General features: G+C 40.0%; 1 long non-coding RNA gene across 1 annotated transcript; it reads right to left on the bottom strand.

Annotated features, from left to right (window-relative positions):
* Positions 1-12,249: 12,249 nt before the first annotated feature.
* LOC309621591 lies at positions 12,250-15,506 on the bottom strand. The gene is made up of 2 exons (XR_014240111.1): positions 14,291-15,506; positions 12,250-12,732 (listed from the first exon to the last, which is right to left on the bottom strand). It is a non-coding gene; the product is annotated as an uncharacterized lncRNA (long non-coding RNA).
* Between the last annotated feature and the right edge of the window lie 1,290 nt (positions 15,507-16,796).

Genomic DNA, 16,796 nt, shown 5'->3' with positions numbered 1-16,796 from the left:
AGAGAACTCAGGAGGGACTTCTAGCTAGGGTTTCCCGCTCCGGGTCTCAAGAAGGCGTGATTAGCATTCGCCCCGCCCCCCCATAGCTTCCCGGCCGGCGATTGGCCCACGCTCCTCGGCTGCCAGCTCCAGGCGGGGCCGGAGGGCGCCTGGGGAGAGGCTGAGCCCGCGGGGCAGTGGGCGGGGACGCGCGGAGAGCGTGGCGGGGCGGCCCACCAACCGAGCCCCAGCGCGAAGGGGCGGGGCCGGGGCGGAGCCTCCCGGCGGGCATTAGAAGCAGGTGACCCAGGCTGGGCGGGAGAGGCCAGTCAGTCCGAGGCCGTGACTCCACTGCGGCCAGCGCGGCCGCCGCCGCCGCCGCCGCCGCCGCCGCGCGCAGTTCAATACCCGCCGGAGGTGGGCCAAAGGGTGCTAGAGCGCGGGGGAGGAGCGGAGCCCGGCGCGTCCCGGGAGAACCGCCACCGCCCCCAGGAGTCCGCTGGAGCGCGGATCCCCCTGCAGGGGAGGAGAAGAGCGGCGGGCGGGACGCGGCGGCGGGCGCGCACCATGCAGTCCTGTGAACAAACACTGGCAGCGATGGGGGAAAATAAGTGTCCCTGGACTTTGGACTAGATTACAGCCAGATATTCCAAAAGCATCGAGACACTGCTCTCTGCGGCCTCTGAAAACAAATGAGACCCATAACACCCTTGCATAAGCTTTTAAAACATGGATCAGTGTAGCAAAAGGAAAGCTGTTCCCCCCCCCCCACCTCAATATATTTTTCTCTTCCTCCTCTTCTGAGAAAGCCTATATAGTGATGAGCACACACTTTACTGTTAGAGAATTCTGTTTGCTTTTCTAATCTGTTGAACCATTCCCTCATTTATATATGAAAGCCTATGTATTGATGAATACACACGTACACACACCACGCATACATACTTTACTGTTAAAAATTCCGTTTGCTTTCCTAATCTATTTAACCATTCATTCAAGAAGAGTGTGAGGCCATTACTGGGGAAGGGGGTGACAGTGCATTGGCCAGCAGAATACCAGTGACCAGGACTGAGTGGGGACTAAATTTAAGAAGCTAAAATGGCAAAAACAATTAAAATTTGAGGATGTCTCCCTAGAAAAACAGCAAGTGTAGGGATTTGCGCTTCATTTATACCAAAGTTGGAAAAGTCAGATTTAAGCCCAGGTCAGTTTTTACATTATGGATATTAAGTAAACAAGTGTATAGTTTCCATAGTGTATTTAAGCACTTTGCTGGTGGAAAGAAGCCTGGTGTTATAGTTTTCATGGACTTTCAGAAGCTATTCACGTTTATAAAAATGCACTGCTCTTACACACTCATCCTCTGAATCAAAATTTCAGTATATTCGACAAAACCTTGTACACAGAGCTCCAGAACTTTTTGCACATCTAATTCCTCTACTTGTTCAGAAGCTTCTTAGAACCTTGAAATAGATCCCCTGCCTGAGGGCCAGTTCCTCTCTTGTTTTTCAAATGAGGAACTTTTCTGATCACCTTGACCTCTTCCCTCAGTTAACATGTCTTCCCAGAAAGTACATAGATTATTCTGCTGCCTTAGGTCATTGTGCCTAATTTGGGTTTGTCCTCTTCCTTTTTTTTTTTTTTTGTGGAGGAGTGTAAAGATGATGCAGAATGTATCTAAAAGTCGTGGGATGATGTGGTTGAAGTGATTTAATTCTTCCTGTTAAAACAACTATTTTTCATTTTGGCAACATACCAAACCTAAAAAGAACAACCAATTTACTTTAAAAAAAAAAAAAAAAAAAGACAGTTAAGACAAAGGATACTAAGCCAAGGAGAGGCAATACAGGTAATGCATTTGGAGGTCTAGGTCCAGGCCAACTCTCAGAGCTGCCTCTGTTTTCAGCCTCTGTTCTCACCGCTGCTCTCCCCCTCCCTTCCCTCAAAGATGAAGCCCACCTGCTTCCCTCAAGTCTTACCTCAGCCACCCCTCCCGCTACCCAGGGCAGAGAAGCCCATCTATTTATGGTCGCCCCCTATTTCCATCTCATATGCTGTTTTCTTCTGATTTTTATTTTTATTAGGCAAACAATCCACACTCATGAAAACAATTATAAAATGGAAGGTTGTGGGGTGGTTTAGCAGCTTCTTCACAGCCAGCTCTGTGATTTTAGTGAGGATTTAAGGCCCAGTTTAGTTTCACATGTACAGCTTTTGGGCTGTCCCTTTCATGGTTCAATTGTAAGCAACGTCTCCCATCACAGATTAGGGGGTAAAGATTTAGAAGGAACTAATATGTGACCTCTCAGTAAATCAGTTGATAAGACTTAGGAAGTCATTTTCATTTCTATTATTAACCTCACACTTTGAAGTTGTCTAAATTGGCTGAAAATAAGTATTCTTGGTGCCTTATTGGTTTATCCTTGCAAACCTTTGTCTTGTTTTCTCGTAGTCATTTCCAGTGATAAGCCTGTGTGTGTGTTGTGTGTAATTGTGAGCAATGTACAAGCTTAAGTAACGTGCTGACACCACTGTTTCCAAGTTGGTATTCATTAGGCCGTTTCCTCCTGGGCTAGGGCTGCACTAATCCTGACACCGGCTGCCAGGAGAAAACCTCATGGATCCCACACCGCACCTTAATAACAGCATCCGTGACCTGCAGTCTCAAGTACAGAATGGGAACCCCAGAGCTAGGAAATGTAGTTGTATATTTTAATGAACTGCTACCCCTGCTAAAGAGGCTTCTTTCACTTTTGTGCTCTACAGAAAGACCAAGGGGGGTAGGAGGGACAAAGCTTTGAATAACTGCTTTCTAACACCGAATGTGGCCAACAGGACAGAGAACATCACAAATCTAGGCAGGTGTGAGGTACAGTGGCTGAGGATTTCCTGCTCCCCCTGCATGCCCTTTCTTGCCTCCAAAGTCCGATCAAGTGATCCTGGGAAAGAAATACGCCTGGGTTGAGGAGGGTGGTTTTGAAAGAAAAAGCTACCAAGACATTAAAGCAGGGTGAATGAAGGGTAGGCAGGATGAAAGTAACTAAGTAACCTGGCTCAGAACTCTCAAAAGCTTCTAGCAGCTTGATGACAGTTACAGGATTTATTTCAGTCTGTGGTACATCATTTGAAGACAATATTACTTCATGTTGTTCCAAACTGTATGTATAGTGTGTATGTGTTGTGGGTGTGTATCTAAATAATATCTATTATCTATACGAGAGATTTAGTGACTGTTGATTCGGGTCTGGTGCAGGTGACTCTATTACTGAGCCGAGCGAGGCACATCCTGCGTCAGTAGTGCGAGTCCAGGGCGTTCAGCGCTTTTTCTGACTTCCACGTGTGTGTAGTGCCTGTCCCACGCGGTATTGTCAGTGTCACGTCAAACCCAGAACTCTCAAAGCAGAGCCAGCGATATTTTCTTTGTAGACAATCAACTAGAATCTATAAAATTATTACTGGCAGGTGATTATAATTCCAGATCCCTAACACTAGCAAAAGGAAACCCAGAGCACCTTGATAAGAAGTTTTCTGTTTTTGTTTTGTTCCTGGAAGTCAGTAGAATAGCAGTTGTACGTGGTTATATTAGTGTCAAGATACTTAATTTGCTGACCTTATTATTTCAGAAAAAAAAAATTGTATGTATTATATTTGTGGGAAGTTAAAATAATGCTTTGAGATTTTTATCAACTCTGGAGAGTAGTTATTTATGAAAAACAAAGAAATGTCTATTTTTGTTTCTTTGTTCCCAATTACTGTAGATAAATTTTAAAGTGCATTAAAGCAATGGTAAAGCAAATAAGATGCTGTACAAGTATTTTTCTCATGCTTTCATGGAGAGACACTGTTTTCTAAGAGTATCTGAAGGAGGTATGTGCATTCTAACTTCATGATCCGATTTCTCGGATGTACTTTGAATATAAGTGGCAACGTTTTTATTGATAATAAAATCAAAGAAATTCCAATCACCAGAAGGAGAACTAATGAAAACATGTTTTACCTGAATATACTTCATAGGTTTCTCCTGCTGATCCTGTGATTGTTTCATGATTCACTTGAAGAAATGAAGGAAAACACACATAAGAACAGAGACATTACCTGAGATTGTGTTCTATTTTATCAACCCTCCATCTATACTCTGTACTGAAGCAATTTGGCTAGAAGTGCTGCTGTTGTTGTGTGTGTCTGGTTTGCAGTCAGAAACTCCCAAAACTTCATCATTCAGCAGTTAGATCCACAACTTTGTATTAAGGTCTAAATACAAGTCAGGGAACCCAGATAAGATAAGAGGATATATGGTTCTCCCTCTGTATTTGTGGGTAATTGGTTCCAGTCGTCTCCCTCCCCCCCCGTGCCACCCCATACCAAAATCCATGGATGCTCAAGTCCCTTATAGAAAACGGTGCAGTATTTACATATAACCTACGCACAATCCTCCCATCTTCCCCCGCACCCTCCTTTATACTTTAAGTCATGTCTAGATTACTTATAACACCAAGTACAAATCCTAAGTAAGTAGTTGTAAATATAATGCAAATGGTTGGTGGTGTGCAGCAAATTCAAGTTTTGCTTTCTGTAACTTTCTGAAATTTTTTTCCCTAAATATTTTCAGTCCATGGTTGGTTGAATCCACTGATGCAGAACCTGTGGATACGGAGGGCCAACTGTAAATTGATTTAGAGTTGGCACTTCCCTGACAATCTGGACAGATGCTTAGTAAACCTGAGATAATTAATTTAGCATCAAAGTGAGTACTATGAGCATTATTAGATTGGTACATGTTAGGGCATTTGGGAGAAGAGAAAATACAGCAGTTGAGCTGGATCCTGGTGCAAGAGCCACTGTGCCTTACCCGTACAGGTCTCTAGTTGGCACATCTTCCCAATGCTTTCTCATTGTTCATTCCCCCCAGTGGAAAAGGGGGGCACTGTTGGACTTAGGAAGTTGGAGAAATAGGTAATAATGCTTCTTTTAGTGATTTAGTTACAGAGCTCTTACGTGCAACAGAATGAGAGGAAGTAGAATGGTTCTGTGCATAGATTTGGGAGCTAGACTGATTAGGGATTCAACTCCCAGCTCCATCATTCATGGGCTGTTGATCCTGAACAAATTACTTAAGCTCTTAGTACTTCACTTGTGTCCTGCATCTGAGTACTTTCTCATCTGTGAAAGGGGGATAATGATAGTACTTATATTTTAGGGTTGAGAGGATCTAAAAGATTCAATCAGGTTAAGGTAAGTAAAACAAGGAGGAAGCAGCCATTCAGGCATGGAATGGAAAGGGAATTGAAAGACTAGTTTTCAAATTTGTGTCTGCATAAGAATCATTTGGGGTTCCTATTAGAAATGTAGATTCCCAGGCTTCAGCTCCAGGAATTGAGATTAATTTGGGATCCCAGAATTAGGTCTTTTTGTTCTGTTTTAGTAAACTTTTAGAATTATTTTAGGTTTACAGAAAAGTTGCAAAGATATATCCATTTTGCCCTAATACTAACATATTATCATAGCACATTTGTTAAACTAAGAAGTCAACATTAACGCACTACTGTTAACTCCAGACTTCATTTGGATTTCACCAGATTTTCCACTGATGTTCTTTATCTGTTCTAGGATTCCACATTGCATTTAGAGAAGCTTCATTTCTTACAGGGACTTTCAGCCCATGAGAGGCAGGTGGTCTGGAGACCACATCTTGAGAAACACTAGGACATGTCAAGGGCTGAGGAAGGTCAAATTGCCCCATCCTCACCACCATCCTGGTGGTGGGGGTGTTGGATATAGAAATTTGATTTGAAGAGTTGGGATGGAATCCTCTCCCTTAGATGAGAGGGGTTACCTTAAGAAGTGAGGCATCTATTCCTAATGCCAGATGAAATGAGTTTTGGAGTTTGGAAGGTGGGGTTGCTGCCTAGCCTGAGGAGATACATCTAGGGTTGTGGGCAGATCAGGGGAGTGAGTGCAGCAAATTGGGAACACCTACTTTGTGGGAACACAGGAGGGCTCAAGTAGTTGATTAAAGGGGATTACAAGGGGCCAGTTAGCCCGTGAGCCATATAAATCCTGTATTTCCTGGAACCTGGTGATAGTGTTTTAGAAATGGCTCATAGTAGTAACCAACATCAAGCACTGCCACATTGGACACGAGCAGAGAGTCAAAGGGTGAAGCTGAGATGACCTTGTTGAGAGAGGGCAGTGGGAGGTGGACAAAACACTGATGCCCTGCGTTTGGAAGAGTCGGTTCCCACAGTGAGGAGATAAAGGGCCACCATCTGGGGAGCTAGAAGTAAAGGTCAGTAGAATTGAGAACGGTAAGATGAAGGAATAGATGTTGTAAGAAAAAGCTAGCAGAGTAATTTGAGGTCTTGAAGTAGAGATCGACATATTCTTGAGGACCTTAGGTCCTGAGGCTGTCACTGACTTTCTCTAATCACATTCAAATTATTTAGCTGCCCTCACAGCAGTTAAGTAATCACCTAACCTGTTCCTTTTTTTTTTTTTTTTTAAGAACATTAACCTCTTCATTTGACTCTGGATTTCTCTTAATTTCTATACTACTTCACTTTCCTGGTTCTTTCTGCATGTTAGAGATCCTAAACCATAAACCGGTATTCATAACATTTCTTTCACATGAAGTACATGTTATCTCATCTGCCAAACCCATTTAAAATGGACTAGTGGAAATTGCCTCAGAAGCCAAACAGATTGCACCTGTGTACAAGGGACCAGGTGTCTCTGAAGGGCTCCTAGATCTTTTGTATTCTTGCTGGCACGGTGTCAGGCTGGCCAGGCTGGTGAGTGGCTAACAGTTAAGATTTTAGGTGATCTAATCCTTAACTTGATAGATGCTGGGTGTAATCTACAGATTCTGCATAGAAATTAGCACTTACCCCTGGGAGAGCCCCTACCAGCTGTCAAGTGCTTTACCAAATAGCTCTATACTCAAGAATGCGGCTTCTGGGTGAGGGAACAGTCGTAGTCATTTTACATGTGGTTAGAGAGAAGTCTTGGGTGATGAAAGATTTTAGCTAACCTACACGCTATAGGTAAACATTTCCAAAAACATTGCATAACCTGAATACAGAGTGAATTGTTTTCCAGTAAATACTGGCTTCAGCATTTTTCAAAAATCAAGGAATGGTATATTTTATAGAATGGGAAAACTAAGAAATGAAATTTGACCTGTTGTAAAACTAGGATTTAGTGCTGTTGAATTTCAATAATGGGCATACAGGGTACATTAGGAGTAAATGTGAAAGAATAGGGTCATGATGGAATCTGATACAGGGTGGAAAAAATTTCTCTTAACCAGAAACACTGGGCCCTAAGAAGTTGTCTTAGGGTCAACCACATGAATTTAACATACAAAAATGGCAATTTAATTTGGTTCAAACATACATTTCAAACTTTTGTCTTTTCCTTGTAAAGAATAAAGTTCAGTTCACGGTATACCAGAGTTAAAATTGCACAGATGTCAGTATTCCAATAGAGAAAAATCATTTTTTTTAAAAAGCGAAAAAGTAAAATTTGAGTTCAGGTAGTCAGATATCCTTTTATAGTCTTACTACTTTAGGGAACCAACCCTTCCTCGGTATAAAAATCTGGAAAAAAATGCCATAGTTGCCACCCTCTTAATAACTAGTTTCCATGCCCCATATTTGTTGGAGAACCTACTTTGTGATGTTTAAATTTTTACCTTAAGTTGCCTCAACTTCCCATTTATTAAAATGGCTGTATTGCCTCTAGAATGAAAGCTGAAGGGGAAAAGCAATTTTTAGCGATTCCCCTTATTCTACCAACTTGTTCTTGAAGCTACAGTCATGCCCAATGTTCCTACCCCCAATTTTTTTTTTTTAAACCTTCGACCACTCGAGATATGTCAGCATTTCTGCTTAGTAACTGGCATATTACTACGCGGTGCAAACTATTGATATAAACAGTGACTTGTGATAGATTTCTTTTCCCTTCTGTACTAAATCAGATCATTTCTCCTCATCAGCAACTTAACAAGAACAAAGTTAAAGATGTGACCTCAGGAAGGTAACTAAGGTGGATGAAATACTACGGCAATACTATCAGGACTGATGGAATATTGCTCAAGTGCAGTGGCTAGGGTCTAAAAGAAACTTTAGAGATCTGGTATATTTCCAACTGAATGTTAAGTGAAATAGCATGTTAAAGTCAAATTACGTGGCTTGTTTAAAAGTCACCCTCTTAACAGCAACCACAATTCTACTGCTTCCTGTTCTTCCATTTTCTTTCCTGTTCAATTGCTTGAAACCCTCAAACAACAAGTTCTGATTCTACAGTATTCCTGTAATTCCTTTCTCTGTGTATTTACCTACTTTTATCTTTCAATGTGCATTTCCATCTTGGCACCATAACAAACAATTCAAAAATGCCATCTAATGCATTATGCCACTGAGCACTGTAGCCAGTGATTTTAAGTGTACTAGATTATCTTCAGGTTGAAAAGAGCGTAAGCTGAAGAAATAAATGTCTACATCTTAACTAAAGGCAAAACAACTTATGAATGGTTAGTTTGAAAATGCTTTAAGGCCCGACTATCAGAGCTGACTGAAAACATTTGAGTTAGGCAGAGTTGTAATGTTATGTGAATAGTGAGAAGTGTTACAAACACAGTAGCCATATATTTTCATTAAAACAGAGTTTATTAGCTTTTCTTTTAATATAAACATGAGGAAGAAAAACCACATAAGTTGTAGCATTCTTTTCAAAATAAAACTGCAATCAGTACTTGAATTTCCAAGCTCCAAACTCCATAAACAATATTTTTTGAGGTGGTAGATTGTAGTATTTTATATACCATAATGTATCATTTATGTCTCTGTCCCTTAAAAATGATGGAACCTGCAGCACTCAGTATAATGTGAAGCCTTGCTATAAAGAGAGAAAGTACTTCTGGCCCAGAAATGCTTTGTTTACAGGCAAAATTCCTAGGATTACATTTGAGAAGGTAGGAGGAGAAAGATTTCACATAGTTGAGAACACTTTTTTTTTTTTTTTTTTAATATTTCGAGTTTAGGTGACATCGTTACCAATCTCCAAAAAGACTGATTACTGGACCTCCCTGCCTTTTAAAGCCTGAGGTAAGGGTTCCTAAGGTTTATATGCTTCCTCTTAAATAGAACTTGAAGTGAGACACCTACAGCCAGGTTAACACACAGGATAGAAAAGCTGTTTCGTATCACTTGCTCTCCTGTCCCTACTATTAGGGTCCAGTTCCTTTCAATTTATTACATGTGAATTAACACTGTTGTTCATAATTCCTTTACCAAATCTAGAAAAAAGAAACTTAAGTGATCAAGCAGGTAAGCAGCCCAGCCTTGCAAAGGACTATTTTAAAAAGAGGAGGGGAGGTATCCCCTCAAGTCTTAGTGCAATTTTAAGCTTTGATACTTGTAGAAGTATAAATGCCACAAACTTACAAAACATCATTTGAAAGTTTAATCGAATTTCTTCTAAACTCATTTAGTTTTGTAAATTTTAAACGTTAAGCGTTTATTGTTTTACTTTTTATTTTTTAAAATTTATGTATTTATTTATTTATGGCTGTGTTGGGTCTTCGTTTCTGTGCGAGGGCTTTCCCTAGTTGTGGCAAGTGGGGGCCACTCTTCATCGCGGTGTGCGGGCCTCTCATTATCGCGGCCTCTCTTGTTGCGGAGCACAGGCTCCAGACGCGCAGGCTCAGTAATTGTGGCTCACGGGCCTTCCCAAGCCAGGGCTCGAACCTGTGTCCCCAACAAGAGAGCCTGTGACAGTGAGAGGCCCGCGCACCGCGATGAAGAGTGGCCCCCGCTTGCCACAACTAGAGAAAGCCCTCACACAGAAACGACCCAACACGCCATTAAATAAATTAATTTAAAAAAATAAAAAATAAAAAAATAAAAGCTTAATGTTTAAAATGTACAAAAGTAAATGAGTTTAGAAGAAATTCGATTAAAGTTTCAAGTGATGTTTTGCCAGTCTAGCATTTATACTTCTGCGACAGTGTTCTGGAGTATCTAAGCACACTATATTAAAGCTTAAAATTGTTGTAAGACTTTTCGGACACCTTCTATTTCATCACCGGCTTGTTAATTACTGGACCACCATGTTGGCTGGAATTATGAAAATATCCTTTAATACAAGTATATAACAAAGAGGAAAATCATCACAAAATCAGAAGCACCATTATAGTTAACAAGAAATGCAGCACAGACCCAACAGAAGGAAATAACCTACTTTCTCTGTTTATGATCGCAAACATGCTAATACGCTAATAAGTACTGCCTGCAAAGAATTTGGATGACATGTGTTATTCAGCAGCTTTTTGGTTTAAATTGATTGCCAATAATGACTAGCAGCTTCAATGATATAGTAGGGAGGAAGAACCCTGCAAAACCTAACGATGCTACGACAGTCTGTTCCGAAGTTTGGCTTTATGAGTTGTTAGGAGTCCCATGTTTTTTTTTTGTTTTTTTTTCTTTCTCTGTTTATGATCGCAAACATGCTAATACGCTAATAAGTACTGCCTGCAAAGAATTTGGATGACATGTGTTATTCAGCAGCTTTTTGGTTTAAATTGATTGCCAATAATGACTAGCAGCTTCAATGATAAAGTAGGGAGGAAGAACCCTGCAAAACCTAACGATGCTACGACAATCTGTTCCGAAGTTTGGCTTTATGAGTTGTTAGGAGTCCCATGTTTTTTTTTTGTTTTTTTTTTCTTTCTCTGTTTATGATCGCAAACATGCTAATACGCTAATAAGTACTGCCTGCAAAGAATTTGGATGACATGTGTTATTCAGCAGCTTTTTGGTTTAAATTGATTGCCAATAATGACTAGCAGCTTCAATGATATAGTAGGGAGGAAGAACCCTGCAAAACCTAACGATGCTGCGACAGTCTGTTCCGAAGTTTGGCTTTATGAGTTGTTAGGAGTCCCATGTTTTTTTTTTGTTTTTTTTTTCTTTCTCTGTTTATGATCGCAAACATGCTAATATGCTAATAAGTACTGCCTGCAAAGAATTTGGATGACATGTGTTATTCAGCAGCTTTTTGGTTTAAATTGATTGCCAATAATGACTAGCAGCTTCAATGATATAGTAGGGAGGAAGAACCCTGCAAAACCTAACGATGCTACGACAGTCTGTTCCGAAGTTTGGCTTTATGAGTTGTTAGGAGTCCCATGTTTTTTTTTTTGTTTTTTTTTTCTTTCTCTGTTTATGATCGCAAACATGCTAATACGCTAATAAGTACTGCCTGCAAAGAATTTGGATGACATGTGTTATTCAGCAGCTTTTTGGTTTAAATTGATTGCCAATAATGACTAGCAGCTTCAATGATATAGTAGGGAGGAAGAACCCTGCAAAACCTAACGATGCTACGACAGTCTGTTCCGAAGTTTGGCTTTATGAGTTGTTAGGAGTCCCATGTTTTTTTTTTGTTTTTTTTTCTTTCTCTGTTTATGATCGCAAACATGCTAATACGCTAATAAGTACTGCCTGCAAAGAATTTGGATGACATGTGTTATTCAGCAGCTTTTTGGTTTAAATTGATTGCCAATAATGACTAGCAGCTTCAATGATATAGTAGGGAGGAAGAACCCTGCAAAACCTAACGATGCTGCGACAGTCTGTTCCGAAGTTTGGCTTTATGAGTTGTTAGGAGTCCCATGTTTTTTTTTTGTTTTTTTTTCTTTTTTTTTGTTTTTTGTTTTTTTTTGTTTTTTTTTTTTTGTTTTTTTTTTTTTGTTTTTTTTTGTTTTTTTTTTCTTTCTCTGTTTATGATCGCAAACATGCTAATATGCTAATAAGTACTGCCTGCAAAGAATTTGGATGACGTGTTATTCAGCAGCTTTTTGGATTAAATTGATTGCCAATAATGACTAGCAGCTTCAATGATATAGTAGGGAGGAAGAACCCTGCAAAACCTAACGATGCTACGACAGTCTGTTCCGAAGTTTGGCTTTATGAGTTGTTAGGAGTCCTATGATTTTTTTTTTTTTTTTTCTTTTTTTTTTGTTTTTTTTTTTTCTTTTTTTTTTGTTTTTTTTTCTTTTTTTTTGTTTTTTTGTTTTTTTTTCTTTTTTTGTTTTTTTTGTTTTTTTTGTTTTTTTTTGTTTTTTTTTCTTTTTTTGTTTTTTTTTGTTTTTTTGTTTTTTTTTTGTTTTTTTCTTTTTTTTTTGGAGTCCCATTTTTTGATGGTAATACTGCACTGATTCTAAAGGAATATGCAGCATTATGGGACAGTGAGTCAAGAAAAACATAGAAGTTATATAGTTAGTGTCTTTAAAGTCTAAAAATTTAAGCTATTAATTAAAAAACCTCACATAGTTTACAGCTATCAGATATCTGTGTGTGGATTGGGAGCAGATATCTGTGCATGGATTGGGAGCTTTTAGCTTTGGAGTGGTTTTTGTAACTCTGTTTACAATAAAAAGGACAGAAGAGCGTGTTACATTGACGAGGTCCCGTTCTTTCCTATGAGCATAATCTTCGCTTGTCCATGAGTCTCTTGAATTCAATGTCTTTCTTTAAGGTGAAAATACTAACTTTGCTGGTTTCTGAGCAGGAGAGGTGATACTTCTCCAGTCCTTGTTTCGAGGGGTTTATGATGTTACAACCCCTCACTTCTCCCTTAAGAGAGGATGGCATTGGAGCGCCGAATACCAATGAAATGATCAGCGCTGAAAGACCTTCTCATAGCAGCTCTACACACGTCTTTGTATTCGTCGTCACACAATCTGGAAATGGCCTAGGAGAGTCAATCAGGTAGAACATAGGTATAATTAGGGGGAAAAAAAAATGTTCGGACCTTAAAAAAACAAAAAAAGCATCATTGATAAGCCACACATCTACATTCGTTTAGATAGTTCATAGTTACTGCTACTTTGGATAGCTGATATCTACACTAACTGACAATTCCCTAAGGTAATAACCTTTAAGGGCTATGATTAGATTGCTGGGGCAAGGGGTAACTTGCCCTAATAACTTAGAGTTACTTAAAAATTGGGTTCCTAATGATAGGCTCCTAATAGCAATATCATCTGTTACCTACACGCGTGATCCTTAAACGTAATGGACATACACTTGGGCAAAATCAGTGTTTACTCAGCTATTCAACTTCTATTCAGTTTTCATTAGTTATTACATACTCTAAGAAAATTTTAATCAGGTAGGTATGTGCTGAAGGTAGGAGAGGTCTAATGACAAGCTCTGAAAGGTGCTATTTCACTTGCACATAAATTATGGTAGAAAAACATCTTATTCTAAAGTACCACCAAGGTACCACAGAAAGTATCAATTTTAAATGTGTTCATTTCAGTTGTGAATTTTGCTGTATACCCACCAAAAATCATAAGCCATAAGTATTACTTTGTTCCATGTACGTTACCATTTATATTAAAAACTCATGTACTTTCTACAGCCAGTATCTGAATCCACATTATACCTTCCAAGTATAGGTCTCTCAGGTTAGCCACGGATGCTTTGTCTAATAAACTCATGGGACTGAACTGTGATACACATACACACACACACACACACACACACACACACACACACACACACATGAACTGCAAGCTGAGTAAAAAACAGTTAAGAGGGAATTCCCTGGTGGCGCAGTGGTTAAGAATCCGCCTGCCAATGCAGGGGACACGGGTTTGAGCCCTGGTCCGGGAAGATCCCACATGCCGAGGAGCAACTAAGCCCGTGCGCCACAACTACTGACCCTGCGCTCTAGAGCCCGTGCTCTGCAACAAGGGCAGCCACTGCAATGAGAAGCCTGCGCACCGCAATGAAGAGCAGCCCCCGCCCGCCGCAGCTAGAGAAAGCCCGCGTGCAGCAGCGAAGACCCAATGCAGCCATAAATAAATAAATACATTTCTTTATTTATTAAAAATATCAAGACAGTAGAAATAGTCCAAAACATCAATTATTAAAAAAAAAAAAAGACAGTTAAGAGTGGTAAGTAGATTATGTAGGTACATATGATTAGGGATACAATTTTAAGAAATTATTCATGTATGGTTATATGTAAGTGTAGAGGTTCAAATGGAAAACCATTAAGAACAGATTAAATATGATTTAAAGTATTCTGAATTATGGTTACAGAAGAGACAATTTTTTTTTTTATAATGTGGGATCCCTGTATAAACCATAAAAGACACAGGAAATATGATGCCAACGGGTCAATAAGCTCTTCAAACTGTTAACAGCTTTCCATTTTCCTAATCACTGCTTAATATAATTTAGCTACAGATGTGGCTTCGGTGGCTGACAGAAAACCCCAGTTAGTGATTTCACAGCCTTACCTGTAAGTTCTGTGCTCTTTCTTTGCTAAGAGGAGTGAATAGAACATTCAGGTTGTTGTCATCTGCTAAGGAGCGAAGGTCAAAGTAGTATTTGGCATACACTCTGAAAGGAACATGAATATTATTCAACTGAAGTAGCTCCAGGAAGTGCCTTTCCATCTCATTCCTGGGGGAGGAGGAGAAGACAAAACCAACACAGGACAATTTTAGTCAACTGGGCTATCTTCAAAAATACCATTCTGAGCTACTAGGATGGCTCTAAATACTGTTTTGAAACAAATAATGGCTACCCAGCTGGATTAATACCCTAATGTTCAAACAAGGTACAGCTATTTGTGGTCCTTTCTGCGTCCCAGCACTTTGAGTCTGGGACAAGGGGGAAGAGGTTATGGCCCTCTTATGCACTCATGCTGCTGACTCAGGGGCTCATTCTTCAGAGTTCCATTAGTGCAGCTGTACGATTCATGCTCCACACTCACTCACAAGGCCCCGCTATAGTGATCAGATGAAAGGAATGATGTATGCTGTTTATTAGCTCTGAAGAACTTGCAGACATTTTCACCGGGCTGATGACAGGAAGGGGCTTACTGAAGTAGAGACGAGCCAACAAAAGGAGTGGGCACATCACCACGGCAACAAAATGGATCCATCGAGAGCCACTGCTATTATCTCTGAGGGGGGAAAACTCTTGAGGCAACAAGGATTCATCTCAAGTAAATAAATAAATAAGCTACATTCGATGGGAAAGGGAATCCCCCCACCCCCACCCCGTGCATGGGGCTGTGTCAAAGGGCATAATGCAAGTTTTTGTTCACCTTAAAACCTTACTAGGGTGAGTTGTCGTCACCATGACAGGACAGGATGCACTTTTTAAGCTTAGGAAGGCAGTAAGATTATGTCTCAGCTAGACTAAACCCACTTTACGATACGACCTCTGATAGAGCAGTTGTTTCCCCCGGTGTTAGGAGAGCAGCCCAGAATGTTCAGACCTACCGCCCCTTGCCAGGACAGACTGCACACGCCCACAGAGGGCGAATTCAATGAAGTGGGAAAGTAGAGTGCTGGGAGCAGGCTTCTGCTCTATGACCACATCCAGCCATTTGCTTGCCAAATGTTTAAGTAAATAAATATAAAATTAGAGTAAATCTTACCACTTTCCACAGCAATCACTTTAGAGAGTTGATTATATAATAATGATAAATACCCAAACAAACATGCAAGTGGCTTATTTGACAATACATTTGGTTTCCTGGTTTTAAAGTGTTAACATTTTATCCATTGGATAAATCAACAAATGCTCCATGTTCTCCTGTATGGAGAGCAGAGTATGAGCAGAAATGAGGTTTCTCATTTGTTGAACTTTAAACCTAACTGAACCTACTTCCAAAATTCATTTCCTGTTCATACGGCCAGAAGTCTATAGAAATGTAAACCAGATAATGTTTTGATAATCAGCTAATCAGGACTTAATTTACTACAGGAATAAATGCACTTCACTATCCCTTTTATATTTTCTCCACTAATACATTTTAATTGTGTGGAAATACAGTACTTCATAGGATTAACATGTCTATTCATAGAGCTTTAATCACTGAAGAAAAGCATTATGCCTACAGAATATGCATCTTCTGTGTTTTTTGCTGTTTTTAAATGGCTAGGTGGCTGAAGAGCCTACCACTTACAGGCGCAGCAAACTGTCTGAACAGCAGCTGCTCAGTTTAACTTACTCTTTTGAAGGGAAATATATATTTAACAAGACACAGAGATGTTAGAAAGTTTTAAGGAAAAGCTGATAGACAGCAATTTTTCAATTCAGACTCAAAATGAGACCATTACAAATAGTAGTCAACAGCAGAGGGATGAAACAAATGTGTATTAAACACTTTGTTGTAATGCTTTCCAACTCCCAAAGATCATAAACAAAAGCAGCCTATTATAAACATAACTCCTGGTGATTCTCCGTTCTACACAGAAAAGCGTTTAGAATTAGTTTCTTCATAGCTGGACAGTGCCGCCAATGCTCCTGGGCTCAATGTCTATGAACACCCACACGTTTCCCTGCATGTTCTCGGATGTTGTACCTGGAACCAGAGCCCCAGTCAGCTCAGTTGCAGATTCTGAGAAAATTTCAGCTGCCATCATGGCAGGGATGGTGTTCACGATTACAAATTTTCCTTCCTTCAAGGGACCAGTTTAAAGACTGATGATAGTGTTGGTCAACGTCACTTTAGTTTCTGCAACTTCCAAAAGTACTTCTATTCATTTCAAATTCCTTATCTGCTGTTACACTGTTTGCTAAGATTGCTACCAGCAATATCACCATGACCACCTGGTTTACATGATCACCAAACTGGGCATTTTCACCAAAAGCCACTTTGACAGCTACTGACAGTCACTGGTCCCTTCTCTTAGTCACAACTTTCCTCGCTTCAGCTGTAAATATGCACTTTGGTAATTGTGAATTATCTAGAGTAAGGGGCAAAGGTAACAAAAACCAACTCTTGCC

Source organism: Balaenoptera borealis, assembly GCF_965194805.1.
Source record: "Balaenoptera borealis genome assembly, contig: HAP1_SCAFFOLD_749, whole genome shotgun sequence".
NCBI lineage: Eukaryota > Metazoa > Chordata > Mammalia > Artiodactyla > Balaenopteridae > Balaenoptera > Balaenoptera borealis.
This window is presented reverse-complemented; position numbering and strand designations above follow the sequence as displayed.